General features: G+C 45.7%; 1 long non-coding RNA gene across 1 annotated transcript; it reads left to right on the top strand.

The window, feature by feature from the left end:
- The first annotated feature begins 5,044 nt into the window (after positions 1–5,044).
- Positions 5,045–12,449, top strand: LOC133047570 (uncharacterized). The gene is made up of 3 exons (XR_009690776.1): positions 5,045–5,222; positions 9,836–9,902; positions 12,227–12,449. It is a non-coding gene; the product is annotated as an uncharacterized LOC133047570 (long non-coding RNA).
- Positions 12,450–21,921: the final 9,472 nt, after the last annotated feature.

Genomic DNA, 21,921 nt, shown 5'->3' with positions numbered 1-21,921 from the left:
TGCCATGAAGCCTATATTGCTGTCTGTTGGCCTGCAGAGCCCTTCTCTCCCCTCTGCCCTCAATGCCCTTTCCAGCTTCTATTTCCTGTCCCTCCCCAGGAGCAGTGAGCGGCTCTTGTGTGACCCACTGGAGGTTGTGTGCACTGATTCTTCCTCCACGTGAGACACCGTTTCCTTTCATCACTGGGCCAGGGCTTATGCCAGGGCTTGATTTTGGAACAACCTCTGCCCAATGTCTTCAGTTTCCACTTTAGTCTGGCTGTGTCATGGAAGTTATACTTCTTTCCTTCTTGCTTCCGCCATTCTTTTTTGGTCTCTTCCAGCTCAGTTATGTCTTATTTGAATTTATTGTTTCTTTGGGGGATGGTTTTGGGTCTGCACGGAGCTGTATCTCAGTATAATCTAAAGTTTTCCTCATTGGTCCCTGCTGCCATGGCTTTATCTCCCATCTATGTACCTATGGCCCCCAAATCTAACATTTGCAGCCTAGCTTTGAGAACTGGATTTGCAGATTTAATTCTTTACTTCACAGAAGCTTAGACTTAATACACTGAGATAATTCCTAATGTTCCTTCCTGAGTCCTGTCTTCCTCTCTCCAAGGGGCCCATCCCAGGAAAATTCCCCCTTCCAAGTTTCTTCTTTAGATAACTCAGGAGTCAAACTCCATACTTCCTTCTCCACTCTCCAATCCAAAACTATCTCTAAAATACACCTTGATGTCCAGTATCACTATTGAGTTACCATCTCCTCTTGCCACTTCTTCAAATAACTGCCAATTGCTTACTCCCACTTCTTCTCTGATTTCTTCTCCAGGCTATGCCCCACAGCAGTCAAATTCATCATATTAACATTCAAGTCCACTCATGTTTCCTGCTTAAATCCCTCCAATGGCTACAGATGGAAAACCACATCTTTAACATGGTGCTCAAGCTCTATATCACTGACTTTCACTGTGCTTTAGCCTATCCTGTGCTTCTCCTAGCCCTCATTTCTGGACCCCACACTGGCCTCCATTTAGCGCTTTTTACTTCAGAGTCTCTGCAAATGCTGGTCCATTTGCCTAGGCTTCTCCCTAGCCCTTTACCTGGATAACTCCTGCTCTTCCCTCAGTCTTTGTCTTAATTGTCACCCGTTGGACAAGCCTTCTCTGATGGTCTGCTGTCACATGTTCTCATGGGACCCAGTGTTTTTCCTTATACTGCTGTATCTCCTAGCTCCTAGCACAGAGCCGGGCACATAGTAGGTGTCCAATAAATAGTCAGTGAAGCAGAAAGAGGGAAGGAAGAAAAGGAAGAGGAAAGGATGGAAGGCTACAGGTAACTGCTAGAGTGGGGTAACTTTATAAATCACTGTGGGTCTCAGGTCTTGAGAACTTGAGGGGCCACCCACTAGTCCTGCACTTCAAGGCAGAACTGCGGAACTCTGCCCTGTCCTCATTCCCAGGAATAGCTCATTTAAACCATGGCTGGTTTTTAGCATTGGTCTGCAAATATCATTCATATACAACCAACTCTTCTTTCTGGTGCTTCCATGGCTCAGGAAGAGGCCTTTCCTTCCTGACTGTAGGTGGAATTTCAGTGAGTTTCAGACGGCCCTGGAGGGGGCACGCTGGAAAGGTTTAGGAGAGCAGAAGCCAGCAAGCCAGAGAATCTGTCCCTTCCCAATGCACTCTCTCCCTCTGGTGGCCAAGAGGTGACACAGCATGGTATGAATCCTTCCAAGTCATCCAGATAAGTGAGGGGCGATATCTAGACACGTGATCTTCATGACACTATATACCTGGATTTACTAGAAATGTTCTGGAAAGAACTTGTGCTGAATTCAGTGTCTGTAAATTACATTAAAAATCCAGTTGAAAATTACTTTCTTTCCCAAACATATTTCACTGAATCTAAGATATTATCAACTGAACATTCTATTATTATTTTGTGTCTTACCATGAAAGAAGAAAATGCTGCCAATTAAAATTGTAAGATGCACTCTGATTTAATAAATGTTAAAATATGAGAAAGATGTGTATTTTATAATCAAGGACATATGACAAAAGTCTTAGTGATGCAACTCAAGTAGACCGGAATAGGAATTATTTTCTAACTATGGGACGTCAAACATTTATATATTTTTTGATGGAGAATGTGTGTATATATCACGAGACCTTGAAGAACAGGGCCTGTTACTGTGTTGATTTCTGCATTTGCATTGCTCAGCAGAAAGCATGATACATAATAAACCCTCAATATAAGTTTAATGATTATGGAAAGAATGAATGATTACACAATGGAAGTACTCTCCAGAGTCTTTCCAAAAAGGCTCTATCTTCTCTTCTTTTGAGTGTCTCAAGTGCGGTTAATATTCCCAATTACAGATGGAGAAGTCAAGGCCCAGAAAAGCAGACCAAGAGTTGTTTCTCACATGGATGTAGCTCTCTGCACTTTCTGAAGCAAGCTTGCTGCCTTGGGATGGCTGCAGGGAGCAGAGACCCAGGGAAACCGGCAGCTTGCTACAGAGTCAAGATTAGACCCAGTTTCCCACCCTGGGCTCCTTCTGTTACTCCAACTGCCTTGTAGGGCACAGCTGGGGAAGGCAGAGAAGGGGGGCCACCCTTTAGCCTGGGGCCAGGCCCTCAGCCCAGTGTCCTATTTCATAAGCCCACATAACCTCAGCAGGAACAACGTGATTGCATCTCCTCCGGGGAACACAGCGTTCCTTTGCCATGGGAATGTTTATCCTACTCAAATGGGGGAATTTTGGCTTTGGGGTAGGGGCGAGACATGCAGCAAAAAAAGTCTTGTAAAGAGAAGGTCAGTGTTTGGAAAGAACACAGGCTTCGGAGGCTGAGATGCCCAACTTCACTCTCTTCTCTGCCACGAGGTGCGGTGTGGGCCTCTGCTTCTCCCCCTTTAAAGGGTTCTTAGGACAGTGAAACTGCTGATTTGGTTCTTGGAGCATAGTAGGCACTCAGTGATTTTTCAGTTTCCTCTCTTCCTGTGCTCCCAAGCTGAAGGGAAAGATGGCTAAAGCAACCCGATGAAGTGCAAGCTGGCTGGTCTGAAACAGAGTGCCTTTCAGAAGTTTCCATAAGGCGTCGGCCACTTGTTAAACCTGGACGGGGAAATGGCTGCCCGAGCCACGTCCCGTCTGAAGGCGGCAGGCCTCAGAGCCCATTCCCAGCTCTGCTCTGAGCCAGTCCATTAAACCTGCTTCCAAGAACACATAATTATCTGCTTGGCGTGAGAATGCTCTCCTTGGCTGCCTGTACCTCCTCCTCTCCCTCAGAAATGTGGACACAAAGGGCTGTTTGCATTGGCCTCCTATTTCTCCCAAAAGCTGGACTCTCCAAGTGTTCCCGCAAGGGGGCTCCCCCCACAACTGGGCCCTCACCCCTTGTTGTGAAGATGCTCCCTGTTGAATACCTACTGTGTGCCCCTGGGCTTCCCAGAGAGGGCACGGAGCTGCAGAGACAGGGAGAGAGGGAACAGACTGTCCATGTGGGGGCAAAGTGGTGGGGTGGGGGGCAGCGTGGGCACAGGGGCTGCTGGCGGAGCCCAGGGCAGTCCCCCAACCTCCCACTGCTGGTGGAGACCAGCCCAGGCTTTCATGCCAGGACTTGGTTGAACCAGCAAGAGGGAGGTGAACACTCCAGCCAAGGAAATGCCTGAAAACAATACACACCTGGTTTGTGCCAGGAAATCCCCATTGTGGGCCCCGCTAGAGCAGGGGGCTGCCCGCAAGGAAAGGCGAAGCTGGGTGTTAGAAGCTAGACTGCGAAGAGTCCTTAGTCCATATATTTGGACCCAAGTTCTCTTCCCAACATAGAAAACATGGCGCCCACTCTCTTGTACTGAGTTTGAAATTCTTCTGGCTCTTTTCTCTAAGAGACGGTTTCTGGTAGCAATGCAAGAACATGCCCCTGCCCAGTGGGAAGGGGCTGCACCCTCCCTGGCACATTCCTGCAGTTGGGAGAAGAGCCTGCAGCTGGGGTGGAGGGGGGAACTTGAGTTTTTGATGTGAATCAGTGCACAGTCCAAGAGCCCCCTCCCCGAGACCTGTTGGGTTTAAATCTGGGGTGACCTTGTCATGGGGGTGTGAACATCAAATGGTCTTACATCATCTTTCACCCAACTGAGTTACTGAGGTTGCAGAGTTCTAGAGAAGGAGAAATGATTAGTAAGTTTCATTTATTGACTTGATTAATTTTTCCTAAGGCTTTGCAATTGATGTAATTATGGAAAAGGAGAGTTTCCATAAATTTTTAGAACCTTAGGAACTAAAGGTACATCCTAATGCTTCTCTCAAACAATGAAGGAGCTGAGTGCCTCTGACTGTTGGCAGGGGTCCCATGGCCCTGTGAGGTGGGCTGTTCTGACTGTGAACAGCTCTGATTACTGGAAACCCTTGGACACATGGAGTTGACATCAAGCCCCCTGGGTTTTACCCATCATGGGTTCCAGTTCTGTCCATACTGTGGGCATGGACAATGCCCTTCCTGTCTCACATGAGTGCACCTCATGTTGATTCCAAGTCTTCCTTTCTCTGGGATGGACCTTTGGTTTGGTTCACCGTTCAAGGCCCCAGACTCTGCTGTTCTGATTCAGTGAGAGGGACCAAAGGCAGGATGTTACTCATCCTTGCTGAGTCAGGCTGGTTCCTGGGCCAGGGGCTCCGGGGTGATCCCTGAGCCGGTGGATAGCTGCTGAAAGGAAGAAATCAGCTGTGCAGGGCTCAGTGGACGCGGGAATGGGGACAGAATAGGCCCATAGGCTGGTGGATCATCCCCAGGGAGACCAGGGAGGGGATAAAGCCAGAAGAGGCCTGGTCTCTAGATAGATAAGCTGGGGAAGCGGGGAAGGGGCCTGGCCAGCTGCAGGGCCAAGGTGAGAGGTGCCGCTCTCAGGGCCGATTGTGTAAGAGGTTGGCTAAGCCCTCCCTCTTGTCAGGGGCGGCCCAGAGCTTTTCTTGGCAGCTCCAGCCCAGTGAGTCTGATGTGGGCTCAGAGGAGCCTGACTCACTGGGGCCAGAGGGTCAGGCCGGGTGGATGGGAGTCAGGAGACACAGCTTCTCTGGGCCCTCTGCAGACTGTCTGGGGTTAGATGGCTGTTGGCCAGCTTGCCGGGGGGCTGCATCTTTCTAGGCTCTTCTGCAGGGCCAAGCCTGGAGCCTGCAGCTGGGAATTTAACCAGGGCCCTCTGCTGGAAGTCTCAAGACTCTACGTGGGGCAGAGGTAAGAGACCAGACTTTTGATCTCTTCCTTAGATATTAGCTTGTGTTTGGAAGGACATTCAGAGGGGCTCACCACACCCTTCTCAGCTGACACTTTTCAAGTTGGATGACCCTTCCAAGTGCCAGGTACGGAACTCCTGCCTCACCATGCCAACAGCAGTGATTACCAGGCCATCATCGTTCCCTTCGAGGGCCTCTGTCTATGTCTGTCTATTCTCTCCCTCTGGGCGAGGCCAGCTCCGCACTGGTGCTGGACAAAGGATCTTAAAACACTAGGTCATGCCACAACTCAAAAAGCAGGTCTGGGTGTCTCATTACCTCTGAACGTGACCCTCTGGACCTGGGAGTGATGGGGACCCAGCGTACAGGCCAGCACGTTGCTCTGGATGTCTGGGTAGGAAATAGCTGTATATTTAAGCAAGCATGGCTTAGAAAAGAGTACAGTGCCAAATTTTTACTTAAAAAAAAATTTCTAAGTCTGTAGCAACCTAAAGGCTGCTTTAGGTGTGTCCACCTGGGAGGAGGTATCGTGTGCCCCCATTGCGTGGGGCTTCTTGGGGGAAATGTTAAGCAACACTGAAGGTGGCACCTGTCCTTACTCCCCACGGCTCAGCCTCAGGGCTGGACCTGAGCACATGCTCCTGTCCTGGGGGAGGTCTCCGCCAGCCCCATGGCCTCCTTGGGCTCGATTCTATGGCACGTGTGTTGTTCTCCATTATCTGCCCTGATCCTGCCCTGAGCTTGGCTATGTCATCACCATTGTGCCTTCCTGACCATCCACAGGCACTTTTCACCTGTGTGGTGGTTGGGATCTGTTTCACAGCATAAGAATTACACACGTCTCTTTCACACACACACACACACACACACACACACATAGCATTCACACTATGAACCCTACCAATTCTTCACTGTAAACCTTCATGCACACAGTATTTCATACTTGACAGAGCACTTTCCTGATGATCACTGCATTTGTTTCCTCAAACGATCCTACAGCGTGGGGAGAGTGGTAGAGTGGTGTATTCTTCTCACCTCAGGTCCAGGGCAGTGTTGGTCGCTGTTTGAAGTCACATGGGGTGGACACAGGAGCCAGGGATGACCCTGCCTCCTAATGCCCAGACCTGGGTTCTTCCTGCATCACTGACACCCCTGCTGTGGGCCCTGGACTGACAACCCCTGGACTCTTCTCTAAGGATGGTCCTCGGCCCCCAGGCAGAGACCGGGGGCCTGTACACAGTTTAGGTTTTTGGTCTTTGGATGCAGTGTGTACAAACACACGCTTCCTTTCAGGCTGGACCACCATGTGAGCTGGCGCTCTGTGTAACCAGGGTGGCATGTAGCCTGGTCCATCCTTGTGGCAGGGAGAGTTCTGCACTTGAGCTCTCCAAAGGGCTTCCTTTGGCATGTCCGTAAGGCCCTTGAGCTACCCCCTTGCTTTTCAACAAAACTTGATCATTTTCTTTCCTGCACAGATGTTGTTTTCTAAAAGCAACACCGATTAGAGTGGGGAGTCAGGCTGTCCCTGGGAGGTTGCAGAAGCTAGGACAGATCCCATCAGGTGCTGTCCTTGGAGGCTCGTGACTCAGGTAAAACAGAGTTAGGTGAATAATGAAGGCCTCTGTGGACAGAGTGGAGGGGTGTAGAATGGGGTGAGGGGTGCTGATAAGAGGGGGTTGGGAGTCAGTTAATGGGTCATTCTTAAGCACCAGCTGAAGGACCAACTGGGCTGGATTCTCCCAGGGCAGCCTCCTGCCTGTCCATCCTGTGACTTCAGACAGTGCTTCTCAGCGTGCAGTAATGTGCTTAGGAGTTGGCTTTCCCTCAGTCTCCCAGTCTTCAAAATCAGCTTCACATAAGCCATTTTCTGCACATGATGAACCCAAACCACTGTTTTCAGCTGGTTTGGTGGGAACTAAGTAGGGAAGAGTTGTTTTCAAAGCACCTGCCCATTCCCTTCAGCCAGACATGAATTCTCCTTCCTTTAAACCCTGAGAGCAGAGATCCTCAACCTTGTCAGCACATGGTCATCATCTTCCTCTAGGGAGCTTTAAAAATGCTGCTGTCTGGGCTCCTTCTCCAGAGATTCTGACTTGAGTGGTCTGGAGGCGCAGTGTGAGATGCTTCAAAACTCCCCAGGGTTACTGACTTGTAGGGCAGATGGAGACGCACTGACCTAGGTCTCTGTGTCTGTCCTTGTTGTCTGGTCAAAGTGAGTGATGAGCATCAGCTCCAGTTCTAAATGCAGGAGCTCAGCCCCACCTGCAGAAGCAGAATCTGCACTTGAACAAGAGCCCCAGGACTGCTCTTTCAGGTCTGAGGGGCACAGATGTAGGGATCTCACCTGGGCATGGTGGCAGAGGGCCTGGAAAAGATCTTCATTCATTTCAGAACCTCTGTTTAGTGGTCCAAGCATTCAGCAAACAAGCCAAACCAGATAGATATAGGAACAGCAAAACCAAATCAAAACAGAGGTTATTTAGAGTTAAATGTAATCTGCGTCCTCTGTCTCCAGATGAAAGGACATGTCAAACACCCCAGTCTTTTCCAGTGTGTGTGTGTCTTGACCTGAGACGCTAAGTCCCTGCTTCCCAAATGCAATCTGCACCGGTCATAGCAACAGCCTACTCCTGAGGAAGCGAGTTATGGGGCGGCACGATTTCAGAAATAAACATGTACTGCCTATGGAAACAGAGGCTCATTCAGTTGTTGGAATATTGAAATCCAATGCTCACCTTGCCTTGTAAATCTATATGAGAGCCATAAAGAGGGGAGACACAGAGGGGCTGTTGATTTGCCCAGTGCTAAAGAGAACAGAAGTGTGGCCCCACACCGGGATGAGTGGAAGGTAGGGGGGCTTTGGTGGTGGTGTCCTCATGCAGCCTTGCCAGAAGCTTCAGTGGGGGCTGAAGGCAGCAGGAGGCACCAGGGAAAACCCTTGGGGGATCAAGTGATTAGTGGGACTCTCAGAGAGGAGAGGACAGAGAGACCCCCATCTGATGTGGAAAGGGACATTTCGTGGAGATAGTAAGAAGAGAAATACTGTTGGGATGGGCAGAGGGGAAGGCAAGAGTGGAAGGATTGGAGAATTCCAGACACAAGAAAAAAGATGAAGAGGGAGAAAAAGTGTGCCTGAGGACAGGACAGAAGAGAAAGTGAAGTCACAGTGCAATAGATGCTGACACGCTGGTCATAAAGGAAAGGCCGAGGAGGCAGGCAGACCGCCGGGGTGAGGCCGATAGACGCCCCGGAGCCAGTTGTCTCTGCTCTGAAGGGACAATGACCTTCACACTGTCACCCCCGGCATGGCTTCCTTCCTCCTCCCACTTCCACGAGTCGAGTGAAGGACAGAGGAGAGGAATTGAGCACTTCTCTTCATTGGCCTATGTGTGGCTCCTGGCATATCATCTGAACTCAGAAATGGCCCCTGGGCCAGCTATCTAAGAAGGAAAACCAGAGCTTAACAATTCCAGCTTCATTCTGCCCTTGCTCCCCGCTCATGACTAATAGGACTGACAAAACGAGCTTTCTTCAGATGCCCAAAGAAGTCACTTGGGGTTGCCTCAGTTGAGTGACAAGGAATGTGTGCATTTGGAAGTGGCTGAACACATTTGCCAAGATGCTTGTCCTCTGACCCCCTGAGGCTTGACTGAGGTAATGGGAGAGCTAAGTTGGCTATATTTAAACAGCCAAAAAATCTGAAGAGATGGAATTTGTCTGGACATCACTGGAAAGTAGACTGAGCTTGTTGTGAAATCTCCGAAGATGTATTTTCTCTTGAGTATCTGAGAGGAGGGGTGAGGGCTGATGAGCAAGTTCCACTGGGACGGAACAAAAAGTGCATGGAATCTGGAGCTCAGCCAAACTCCAGCTCTGCCACTCACCACGGTGCCACGTCGGACCCAGTCCACCCTCACGGTGAAGCAGGATGTCGGTGACCGCCTTGCAAGGCCATGTGCCGAGGGCCTAGTGCACTGCCCGGCACTTGGTAGGTGTCATCCATTGTCAGTTCCTACCTCCCTTCACCCACATATTCTGGGGTTGTCCACAAATTCTAAAGGCTCCAACCACCAGGGATTTTAAGAGAGTAGATTAGATAATGTAAATATTTAGAAATGTTAATCTTTCAAAATTTCTCTGTAGCAAGTCTTATAGTGAAAACTGTCCTTTCATTTGAAAGTGTTTGTTGAGCACCTACTATGGACCAGTCACTGGAGATTCAACAGTGAGTGAGAAACAGCCCTTCTTGTCTTAATGGAAACCAGAAGATAATCTGTAAAGGCCCAGGGATGGGACTGTCTGGTTGCTACGAGGGCAGGGTAGGTTATGGAGGTGGCCTCAGTGATGAGAGGCATCACTAGAATGTTTTGGAGAAAAACTGGGGAGGCTAAAAGTCCTTCAATATTCAGGACAAGCCTATAGACAAGGGGTTGTCCCAATCAAATGCTCAGTGAGAAACCATCGTAGACCAAGGGTGAAAAAAGTCATGGAAGCCAGAAACTTGTCTGTCAGTAGAAATATTTTTAATATCATCATTTCCCTAACATCAACTTTTAAGAGACCTTTGAATTGGGTGTTAAGGGATCTCATAGCCTGTTTTCTTTTGTTTTTCAGGTTTTCTAGGCACTTCTCTTTTCTCCTGGGGCTTTTCCTTCTACATGATGATTGTGTTCATTTTTTGGTAATGTTCCTGATTCTTTCATGCACAAAGCTCATGCAACCAACTGTGAGTTAAGAAGTGGGATTTACGCAGGATTCTAGGCTTCCACAGACCCCCTTGATCAGCGATTTGCCTCTACAAGGGGTCTAGCTTTGATTAGCAGTGCACAGGAGGATCACTAATTTGGGATAAGACAAAATGGTTCACTGGGGATCTGAACCCACTGTCTTTGGTAGCATTATGTCTATACTCTCACTAGGCTGAGAGTTAGGAAAATGCCTCTAAAACCTGATGACCCATCTATAACATCTTCAAGGGATTCTGAAGTTTTAAGGTATGCACATTTTGGGATATACACATTAAAAATAAGTTGACAATATAGCCTGCCCAATAATCATATTCTTTTAATTTAAGCCCCTCTTTGTCATGTCCACAAAATCATATATACTCATTGTGGAAACTTCAACTATTGATGAGTACAAGAAGAGAGCAAATACTTATTCCATTGTGCAGATGCAGAAAAGGTCATCATAAACATTGGGGAACTATCCTTCAAACAACTCTTATATTCACAAGTAGCCAGACAAATGAACAGACAGAATAATTTTCTAGAAATAGGATCATACCTTACAAGCTATTTTTTAAAGTTAAAAGTATTTATGGTACCTCATTGAGGTTTTGATTTGCATTTCTCTGATAATGAGTGATGTTGAGCATCTTTTCATGTGTTTGTTAGCCATCTGTACGTCTTCTTTGGAGAAATGTCTGTTTAGATCTTTGGCCCATTTTTTGATTGGGTCATTTATTTTTCTGGAATTGAGCTGCAGGAATTGCTTGTATAATTTTGAGATTAATCCTTTGTCTGTTTCTTCATTTGCTATTATTTTCTCCCATTCTGAAGGCTGTCTTTTCACCTTGCATTTAGTTTCCTTTGTTGTGCAAAAGCTTTTTTTTTGCTATCCAAAAGTCTACAAGCAATAAATGCTGGAGAGGGTGTGGAGAAAAGGGAACCTTCTTACACTGTTGGTGGGAATGCAAACCAGTACAGCCACTATGGAGAACAGTGTGGAGATTCCTTAAAAAACTGGAAATAGAACTGCCATATGACCCAGCAATCCCACTCCTGGGCATACACACCAAGGAAACCAGATCTGAAAGAGAAACGTGTACCCCAATGTTCATCGCAGCACTTCTTATATTAGCCAGGACATGGAAGCAACCTAGATGCCCATCAGCAGATGAATGGATAAGAAAGCTGTGGTACATATACATAATGGAATACTACTCAGCCATTAAAAAGAATACATTTGAATCAGTTCTAATGAGATGGATAAAACTGGAGCCCATTATACAGAGCGAAATAAGCCAGAAAGATAAACACCAATACAGTATACTAACGCATATATATGGAGTTTAGAAAGATGGTAACGATAACCCTATATGCAAGACAAAAAAAGAGAAACAGATGTATAGAACAGACTTTTGGACTCTATGGGAGAAGGCGAGGGTGGGATGATCTGAGAGAACAGCATTGAAACATGTATATTATCAAGTGTGAAACAGATCACCAGTCCAGGTTGGATGCATGAGACAAGTGCTCGGGGCTGGTGCAGTGGGCTGACCCAGAGGGATGGGATGAGGAGGGAGGTGGGAGGGGGGTTCAGGATGGGGAACACATGTAAATCCAAGCTGATTCATGTCAATGTATGGCAAAAACCACTACATTATTGTAAAGTAATTAGCCTCCAACCAATAAAAATAAATGGGGAAAAAATAAAGTTAAAAGTATTTAATTTTTGTCATATCTATAAAAGAAAAATGGATTAAAGAAATTGCTAAACTTCAGATAAATGTTTATTTATCATGGGAAATATTTTTTTTTATTATAATCTTTAAGACTAAAAAAACAGAAAAATTATTTGGAAAAAAATAATAAATTCAGTATTGTTAAAAAAATTTCAGGTTTCACACTTAGGTGATATTGATTACATCTTCACTAAGAAAAATGAAGAAATTGGTTTTCTTATACTTTTATCAGTGTTTACTACTTTTATTACTATTATTCTTTTTGCCTTGTTAAGGTTTATACCATTTCATTTTATTCTTTAATTGTAATTCAAACTCATCATCTATCTCTATTTATCTATCCAGAGAAAAAAGAGCTAATAGATTAGGCTCTTATCAGATGTGACAGCTTGGCCTCCAAGGTGGGCTCTACACTCTTCGCCTCCTCATATCTCAGAGCTTCTCTGTGTAACCAGTGGGACATGGTAGAAATGATGGTCTATGACCTCTGAGGCTGTGTTATAAAAGACAGCCTCACACTTCTGTCTCATTTGCTCTAGGGGAAACTGTTGCCACGCCATGATGACACTCAAGCAGCTTTAGGAGTTTCTCATGGAGAGGAACTGAGATCTCTTGCCAACAACCATCATCAGCTCACCAGCTAAGTCACCTTGAGAGTGGGTCCTCCAGCCCCAGCCAAGCCTTCAGATGAGCTCTGCTGACATCCTGACTGCTGTCTTATTAGAGATCTTAAGTCAGGGTGACCCAGTTGTGCTGCTCCTGGATTCCTGGATAAGACATTCTGAGAATAATAAATGTTTATTGTTGTTTTAAGCAGCCAAGTTTTGGGGAATTTGTTCCACATCAGTAGATAATGAATACACCAGCCATTTATACCTCTTCAAGGATCTGATTAGCCAGTCTATTAGCAGGAATATAGAAAGGCATATTTTTTTTATAGAGGAAAAAGTTCTTGGGGAGAAGGAAGGAATCATTATTTATTAAATACCTACAATGTGGTAGGTATTGTTACCCTGTGTTATCTCATTTAACCCTTATAGCAACCCTGTAGAACTGTGCAGAGGGTACTTGCTTACCAACTTGGAGGTAGTCTGCTACAAAAATGTAATGACAGGACCTATAAAAAAAGATCCATTTGCCTCACACCTTTTGCAGGAAATATGTTTCCTATCAATTGAGCCTCATGGGGCAGAAATTTCTTCTGGGAAAAAGTATTGACTGGGAATCAGCTGTGAAATACAATCAACCCACTAATTGAGAAATGTATATATCCAGCCCTGTGGCTCATTCTGTAGGGACATACCTGAGAAGTACTAACCAGTATTACCTTCAACGAGGCAGAGACAACACTTAAGTCCAGGAATAGAATCAGAAAGCAAAGTGAGAAAGTACTGACACAGTTAAAGTGCTCCATTATTTGATCATTTGGCTTTCCTTAACAAGAGCCTCTCATTTGTCAGGTTGTACCCATGAAGAACATGAAATATATGATTTCTGTTCGCTGGAACTAAGGGATGGTTAGACAAGCAAAAATGATGTAGGTTGCATTATTTGGAAAACTCCCATGGTGGGGTGGAAACCTGTAGCTTGGATTGCCCAGTCCTGTTTCTAGGGTACCTTACTTTACCCAATAGCCTGAAAAGTTAAAATCAAAATTTTCAGCTTCCCTTGCAGCTAGGCTTTAGAAGAAAATCAAGTTTTTTTCAATTAGAGGTATTTAGGAAAAATTTAGAAGGTAGGAGTGTAGCAGTCTTTAACTGTTTTCTGATAAAAGTCAGGTCTTGAACACACGATGTTCTCTGCCACTCAGGGCATTCAGCTTTGTGGGGTTTGAGAAGCAGTAGGTGTGGTGACTCTGTGATTCTGGTGTCCTGATTTTTGGAATACAGTGGTGGGTTCTTGAATTCAAGTTTCAGTGGTGGTCTCAGAGGTAAATCAGTTTTGTAGTATCCAGGAGTAATTTCTGGCCCAACCTAGAGAGCTCCCTCCTACAACTCTGCCTCAAATATTGTAAGCCCTAAATAAATACATATGTTAAATCCCATTTTGCTTACAATGCCTATAGGGTTTTCTGTTTCATGTAGTGAACCCTGACTGATAAATGCTGTAAGGAAAAACTCAGTGTTTAGAGTTAGAGCAGGGGATAGAAGGGAAGGGGAAATAAGAAAGGAATTTTTGGAAGAGGTAACTTTTTTAGCATAAAGAAATAAGGATTTCAGCCAGAGGAGAGATGAGGGCACCCGGGTGGAAGTGAGAAAAAGAGCCCATTTCTTCTTCTCCCAAGCTCATACCTATCACTTTCCACCCTTCAGCAGGGTGGGTTATGTTTTTTAGTAAGGCCTAGGTTTGAATGGGAGAAGGAAATGGCAACCCACTCCAGTGTTCTTGCCTGGAGAAGCCTGTGGACGGAGGAGCCTGGAGGGCTGCCGTCCATGGGGTCGCACAGAGTCGGACAGGACTGAAGTGACTTAGCAGCTGCATCAGCAGGTTTGAATGAACAGTTTCTTGGAGTTTCTGTTTGCTGTCACTGGAAAGTGTGTTGTTTCAATATGGGATTTAGTTCCCAGAAAACAGACTCTCATGGAGCCCCCTCATGGATCCTGTAAAGACAAATACATCTGGAGAAGGTAATGCTTTTCCTTCCCTGCTGCCTTCCTTCATCACCCCCCCGGAAACTGCAGGCTGCTGTCCGGGCTCAGCTCCCGATCACCAGCTTCCCCCAGAGAGGATGAAACGGAGGGACCAGGTGTTCTCTGACATGGCAAATCAGAAGAAAAATCACTGTACTGGGAGTGAGGAGACCTGGGGTCTAAATTTAGCTCTGCTGCCTACTGGCTGTTTAACCTTGGGCGGATTTAATTAATAACCAAATCTTGACTATCTTGTGACTCTGCCCACTTCGCTCCATTTAAAAGGCTAAAGTAAGCCAGAAAGATAAACACCAATACAGTATACTAATGCATATATATGGAATTTAAAAAGATGGTAGTGATAACCCTATATGCAAAACAGAAAAAGAGACACAGATGTATAGAAGAGACTTTCGGATTCTGTGGGAGAAGGCGAGGGTGGGATGATCTCAGAGAATAGCATTGAAACAAGTATACTATCAATGGTGAAACAGATCGCCAGCCCAGGTTGGATGCATAAGACAAGTGCTCAGGGCTGGTGCACTGGGAAGGACCCAGAGGGATAGGATGGGGAGGGAGGCGGGAGGGGGGATCGGGATGGGGAACACATATAAATCCATGGCTGATTCATGTCAATGTATGGCAAAAACCACTACAATATTGTAAAGTAATTAGCCTCCAACTAATAAAAATACATGAAAAAAAATAAGAAAACATCTTATTTTCACCTTGGAAATTAAGGCTAAAATCCACAAATTGGTTAGGCTTATTGTTTGGTTTATTGTAGGAAAAAGCAAACAAACTATGTCTGAGTATCCTAATCCCAAGTTTTATGTCTCAAATGTTACAAAATGAATCCCATAAAGAAATACTTTGTCTCCCATCTTGTTTAAGAAAAAAAAAAAAGACTGCAACCTTATCTCTGCTCCTGTTACACCTCCTAATATCTGTGCTTGCTTCATGATCCATTCTCCTAGATGTATCCAGGATAATCCTGTAAGAATGCAAATAAGGTCATATCCACATCTTTGACTCTTAAATGCTTCCCAGTGCCCCCAGGTTGCCAAAACTCCTGGGAAGGACCTTAAGTCTGGTTTGGTCTCAGTGACCCTCTTTACCCTTCTCTCCAGAAAAGGCCGTATTTTAAGGTGAACTAGAGCCAGTGGTTCCTAAAGGAGGACATTCATATTGAGGGGTACATAAGACAGTCCACTGGGATGTGGCTAGAACATACTAGAACTTCTATGTGTTTTTTTAGGATTTACACAAAATGGACAGTTAATTAATGACACCTGCAGAGACTTCAGTTTACAAAGGAAGGTTGAATAAAATAAGCCCATATAAATTCCAAGAAAGGGATGGCACTGTTGTTTCCTCAGTTCTGATTATAAACTCAACGTCAGCCACATTAGGATGTAAAGGCAATGGCAACCTAATTAGCCAAGATGAGAATTAGGCCAAAAAAAGGGTAAAAATTATGAAGTTGACTTTATAAAGGATTTACATTCACTGTCTTTAAAAGTGACCCTCGCCTAAGTGTGTATGTGCCTTGACATATTGGCTGCTATAAGTGAATGAATATAAATTATAATTAAACAACCATATTGGGGTGCCTGCTCAAACCTATTTTCTGGTATAATTGCATAGTAAAGAAATTCAGAGACCACTGAATTACGCATAGACTTGGGTCTAGATGTTCTAAGAATCTGCCCTAGATCCAATAAATGAACTCTGGCTTAATGAAATAATGTGAACTTCTTGGTTATTGGTGATTTTATTGCATTTATAAAATCGAGTTGTTACTGTGCAGTATATTCTCAGTGTATGCTAAAAGAGTAGGCTTGAAAATTTGGAATATTTTATCTGCAAAATTATTTGATCTGTATATTGTCTGATACTCAAATTTTTAAAAAGGTAGATATTATGTACCATTCAAAATTATGTCCCTGATAGGCTATATCATCCCTGCCCTCTGTGATGGTGAATTGCTTCCTGACATTAGGACCAATTGGATTTCACACCTGTCCATCATTTAGAACCCAGCAAGCAATGCCCTTTTTGAACCACAGCCATTGTTGAAGTAATTTGTTTACCCCAGCCATCAGAAAACAGTCAATAAACTGCAGGGACTGACAAAGTGGCACTGTATAGGCAACACAGGAAAATTGGAAAAGTGAATTGTAGGTGGTATGTGACCAGCAATAAATAATCAGCTTATTCCCATTGCAGCAATGTCTACGACCAGGAGAAAAATCTGACTAGTGGAAAATTTGAATCAGACCAAAGTGGGTCATTTAATTCTGTAGGAATATCTTTGAGAGTGAATATGCTCTGATTCTCTAGGCAAGATGTCTCTCCACAATACCTGGTTTTGTTAAAACCATGTCTGCTGACCCTTGGTCTCTGAAATTACTGTTGGCTCTGCATACCATGGGATCTGCAACCACAGATACAGCGAGCAGACTGCACTATGCCATTTTACATAAAGGACTTGAGCATCTGCAGATTTTGGTATCCACTGGGGTCCAAAAACCAATCCCCTGCTAGTATGGAGGGACCACTGTATGTCATTAGTGATTTATTATTCTGAGCTAAACATAGACTTCTTTGGGTACCTTCTGTTGAAAAACAGGCAGCTCTGGAAAGAGCACAGTGAGTCAAACATCCCTCAGTGTGACTTGGTCTAAATGGTTCCCACTCTGGGGAGAGCTCTCAGACAGTATTAAGGCCACGAGGATCCTGGGAGGGGATCTAGGAGGAGGTGGGGAGCTGCTAGCGAGGGAGGGGAGTGAAGGCAGAGAAGCAGAGTGCCAAAGGCCAGCTTTAAAGGTCTTGTTCGTGACCAAGAAAGAATCTGATTTTAACCCTTTAGTATTCTTGCCTGGAGAATTCCACAGATAGGCGAGGCTGGTGGGCTACAGTCCATGGGATCACCAAGAGTTGGACGCAACTGAGCGACTAACACTTTTACTTTTCACTTTTCAGGTAAAAAATTGACTGTTTCCAACACTGAGTTTATCATAATCCTCTGGACTTGGGTAGGGATCACATCTTTCAGAATTAATTCAGTGCAATAGAACATTCAAGGAGGCCCAGTAAATTCCAACTTTCAGTTTTCAGTGCACTTGCCATTGGCTTGTTTGTTGATGGGCAATCCAGGCACATTCAGACTCTAGTCAATCACCCCATTTTCTTATCAATTATGGACAAATGAGAGACAGGAAGGGGAATTTCTAGGGAGAATGGAAAAATGGTCTTCAACACAAAATTGTTGTGTGATTAGGGGTTATCTGTCGAACATCTTGCAGGATCCCATTTTTCATCGTTATTGTGGATGATTGAGCGTGATATTGTGGCCATTCTGATGGCATCTTTCAGAAGATTTCATTTCTGATGTTCACTTGCCTGCTTGTTCAGCAAACTGACGTATCTGTTCAATACAGCACCCCCTCCCCACAACACACACACTGATGGATTTTAGTAGATGTAATAGATTAGTAGTGAAAAAAATCAAAGTGGTTTGACAAAAATGTCCTCTTATGATAGAATTTATTAGTCATTTGCTAACTAAATCGATCAGTTATTTTTATCTTGATTTTTTTTGGTTTTGTTTTTAGACATAACAAGTTCAGCTAACTAAAAAGACCAGGTGTCTAATCGACTTGGCTGGTTGTGCTGACAGTTATTTGATATGACATCAATTGACTCAACTGACGGGAATTTGAATGAGTTCAGTCAAAATGTTTGAATCCATCAGCAGGGAGTGTCAACCGATTTTTTGCTCTGGAGAAAGCACTCAAGAGTCTGTCTTTTACAAGGAGGAAGTACAGGCTGTTTGGCCTCACAAAACAAAAAAAATCGAGAGGAGAACTCTTTGAAAGACCGTGAGTGATTTTTTTTTTTTTTTAAATGTCCTCTGAACTCTGTAAGGACCTAAGTTTCTCCAGGGAATATCAACCTAAGCGCCCCATTAGAGTTCCATGTTTTAAGTCTCTGGGGAGGCTGGTGGCAGCAGAAATGAGTCTGAGGGTAGATGTTTTTTATGTTACAACAGAGACCTCACACTAACTCTGTCCTTAGGGTGTCCAGAGCCAGATGGTGGAGAAGCCGTGTCTCCTGCTAAAATGGGTTTTCAGTTTCCATGATCTGTGCTCCTCAGCCTGCCTCAAACTTCTTTTTCCACCCTCCTGCTTCCTTCATCAGAGTGTCTAACGCCCTCATAATATCCCTCTCTAGGGCAGATAATAGCCTCTAATACCCCTCAGGAAGGAGTGGCAAATCACTCCACTCATTAACCCTCCCGGAGACAGATTACATTCCCTTCAGAGACTGGCACTCCAGTAGGTACTGTGAGCCAGGCCTGTGCTAAGCACTTCACACATGCTGCCTTGTTTCATGGTCCCAACAACCTCTGACCATCACAGGCTTCATCCACAGCTTCGCAGAGTTTATGAATTAAATATCCTTGGCTGAAGTTTAGAGCTGAAGTTCTGGCAATTTTCTGGATGTGTTTGGCTTGCTCTAGGCAGTGAACTGACATTCCTGGAACAGGCCCCGGCTCCCAGAATGATGGAGACCCTTGGGCATCTTGTACGGCCACGCACACCCTCACCTAGAGAGAGTTACTGCAGTGGCCAATGACAGAGCTCTGACCATTCAGATCCTTCAGACAGCCCTGCCAAGACCAAAGGAAATGCCCCCGACCTTGTCCGAGGAAGCACATATCACGCGCCTTAGTTCAGCTGGAAAGACTCAAGAGCTTGAGGGTCACTAAGGCTGTGTCTCGTCGAATTGAGACAGCCTGGACCCTTTGCTGCAATGCTGCAATTCTTGCTCCTGGACAAATGTCTCCTTGAGCAACAAAATGCAAAGAAATTATATGGGACTAAAAATAACTGCATGCTTGTGCAGTTGGGGCAAATTCTGAACCAAAAGATACAAAAAGAGCCCCCCCCCCCCAAAACCCTTCTTCTTCTGCAGAGCTGGGAGCAAAAATTGGGTATCAGGAACAAAAGCAGGTGCTAAGCATGCCCCCTGCACTCAACACCACAAAGGGGTGGACAAACCACCCAAGCCACCCTTGCAGACTGACACGTGGACACACCCTTACCCTCACCCCATATAAAGAAGAAGTTGCCCACCCCCTCGGGGAGCCAGCAAGCAAGGTAACGCGTTACTTGTTCTTGCTCCCCTCTGCTGCAGCAGGGGCCCAAATGAAGCCTTGCCTGGATTTCTTGTGTGACCTCTAGTCAATTTCTACCAATTGGGGAAGGCCAAAAACCCTGGCTGATATCAATATTACAGATTTGGTGTTCGTTCCCCAAGAAGTGCTTACTAATGGGTCAGTCTGATAAATGCATTTGAGGAAAAACATCATGCAGACTTTTCCTCCAATGGCATTCATTTAGCAAACATCTGCTCAGTGGCACAGATGTCAGCTGGGCTGGGGGCATCCTCTGGATCACTAGCCCATTGCACTAAATACAAAAGAAAACTGTTGGAATTAGCCGATGAGGTCAAAACATTTGTACCCAGGCTCAGAAAAGATTACTAAAGTGATCTGAGTGGTGAACTGGTCCAACCTTGTCCCTTTCTGTGTGTCCACTGAGCAGTTACATTACAAAACATGTACACTGTCCTCTCTGGAAATTCAAGGTTGGGGTCAGTTGCCTGGAAAGGGGTTGGGGAAAGTCCCGTAAAGGAGGCAACGGTTCTGGTCAGTTTCACCTGTCTTCTCTATTTTAGGTGACCCCGGTGCTTCTATACAATGGACTTTTATGACTTCATGTTTTTTCCCACAACACCTGCATGTGGCAGGTTAGGCTGCCAGAGGCTAAGAGTCTGTCCATTTTCATACAGCCAGTGGGTGCCTGGTTCTGCAAGATGGTGTGTTTTGGGGTGTGCTCTCTCTTTTGCCTATTTGGTGAGATGACGTGGCAAGATGCTGATCCCCCTGGGCAGGGCCAGCCAAATTTGATGGAATAAAGGACAGCATGGTGACGAGGTGAAGAATGAGGCTCTGGAGCCAGATGACCGAATTTTAGTCTCAGTGTCCCCCACCTCACCCCCACTTCCCAGCATCATGACTTTGGGCATGAGTTCTCTCATGTGCAAAATGAGGATTGTGGTTAATATTGGCCCGGAGTCAGCTTCATGGGCACACGACCAATGCGAGGGTAGGTATCTGCTTTTGAGCTTAAGAGGGCCTGGACTTGAGGTTTGATGATCTATAATTGCCATCTTGAAGCTCTTCATAACTCACATACCTTAAGTTATTAAAAATCTTAAATTTGCGCCTTGTGAGTGAAGTCTGATAGGAGAGTGGGTCACGAGGCGGGGAGGCTTAAAGCCTCAGCTCACACTCAGGCCCACCTCCTGCTGCCTCCCCTTTTCTCTCCTCACTGCTCCCCGTCTCTGGGTGCCCATGGCACTGCCCAGCTTCTCCCTCTTTGCCCTGCATCCAGGGACGGCTGCTGCCTTCTCTGCACAAGTGTGTCTAGACGCCTGGGTACAAGTGTGGGAGGTCAGAGCTGGGTAGTGCCCATGAGGCATCTTGGCCATTCCTGGTACCAAGTGGATCCTGACACAGAGGTGGCCGTTTCCTTGAGGGGTCACTGTTCACAAACGGCTGGGGTCGAGAACTTGGCTCAACTCTGGGGCAGGTGTGTGCCCCTCAGATGAGGGTTAGGGGATGGAAATCTGGTAGCCAGTGGGCCTTTATTTGTGTGCTGAGTGGCAGGGTGGGACCCCTGGTGTCTGGGAGAGTCTGCACTCACCTAGCTGGTGCAACAATATAGTATCAGATAAAAACACCATGACAGGCCAAGAAGGTGAGAGAACGAGAAAACCACTCCAAGGAAGAGTAGAAAAACTTTTATATTTGAGTAACTTTCATTTTAGCTTTCTCCCGCTTTTTGGACGAGGGCCCCATAGTTTCATTTTGCACAAAGCCCCACAGGCTCTGTATCTGACCCTACATTGCCTTGGGGGCTGTGGGGAGGGTTTTGGATGAGCAAGCACCTGAAAGTTCTGGGCCAGTGGGGGCCAGTGGGGGCGTGCTCAGTGTGATCTTGTCCGTTTCCAGCTGGAGGAGCTGACCAACTGTCAGGTTCTGCTCCTTTGGAGCAGGAGGGCTGCAGTCAAGTTCCCCAGGGACGTCCCTCCACCCATCGAGCTCACAACAAAACAGAGAATGGCCTGCTCTCTTCCGAACTCCAGACAGGCTTCTTTAAATTGGGCCAGGTATTGACAGGTAACTAGCTACGTTTGCAACAGAAAGAGCAGGTCAGGGCCAGGGCTGTGGCAGGCATCTCACTGAATCCAATTGGAAGGAGAGCAAGGGGATCATCATATGGTCACATCCACTGTGATTCAGCTCATTTCCATCATGATAATGAATTCAAGAACGAGCTCTTGAAATGAACTCTCGATCAGGAGGGAGGCGGTAATTGCACTGGTTATTAGCGATTACTCCTGGATGGGGGTTAGGGGTGTGAGCAATAGAATTAAATGAATTTCCTTTGAAAGTTCTGCTGTGCAAAGTAAGAGATATAAATGCTACATTATGTGTTTAAAATACCTCCAGGGTTTGGTTTATAGACTTG

The sequence above is a fragment of the Dama dama genome, chromosome 27 (genome assembly GCF_033118175.1).
Source record: "Dama dama isolate Ldn47 chromosome 27, ASM3311817v1, whole genome shotgun sequence".
Classification (NCBI taxonomy): Eukaryota; Metazoa; Chordata; class Mammalia; order Artiodactyla; family Cervidae; genus Dama; species Dama dama.
The sequence above is the reverse complement of the archived record's forward strand: the minus strand, read 5'-3'. Positions and strand labels throughout refer to the sequence as shown.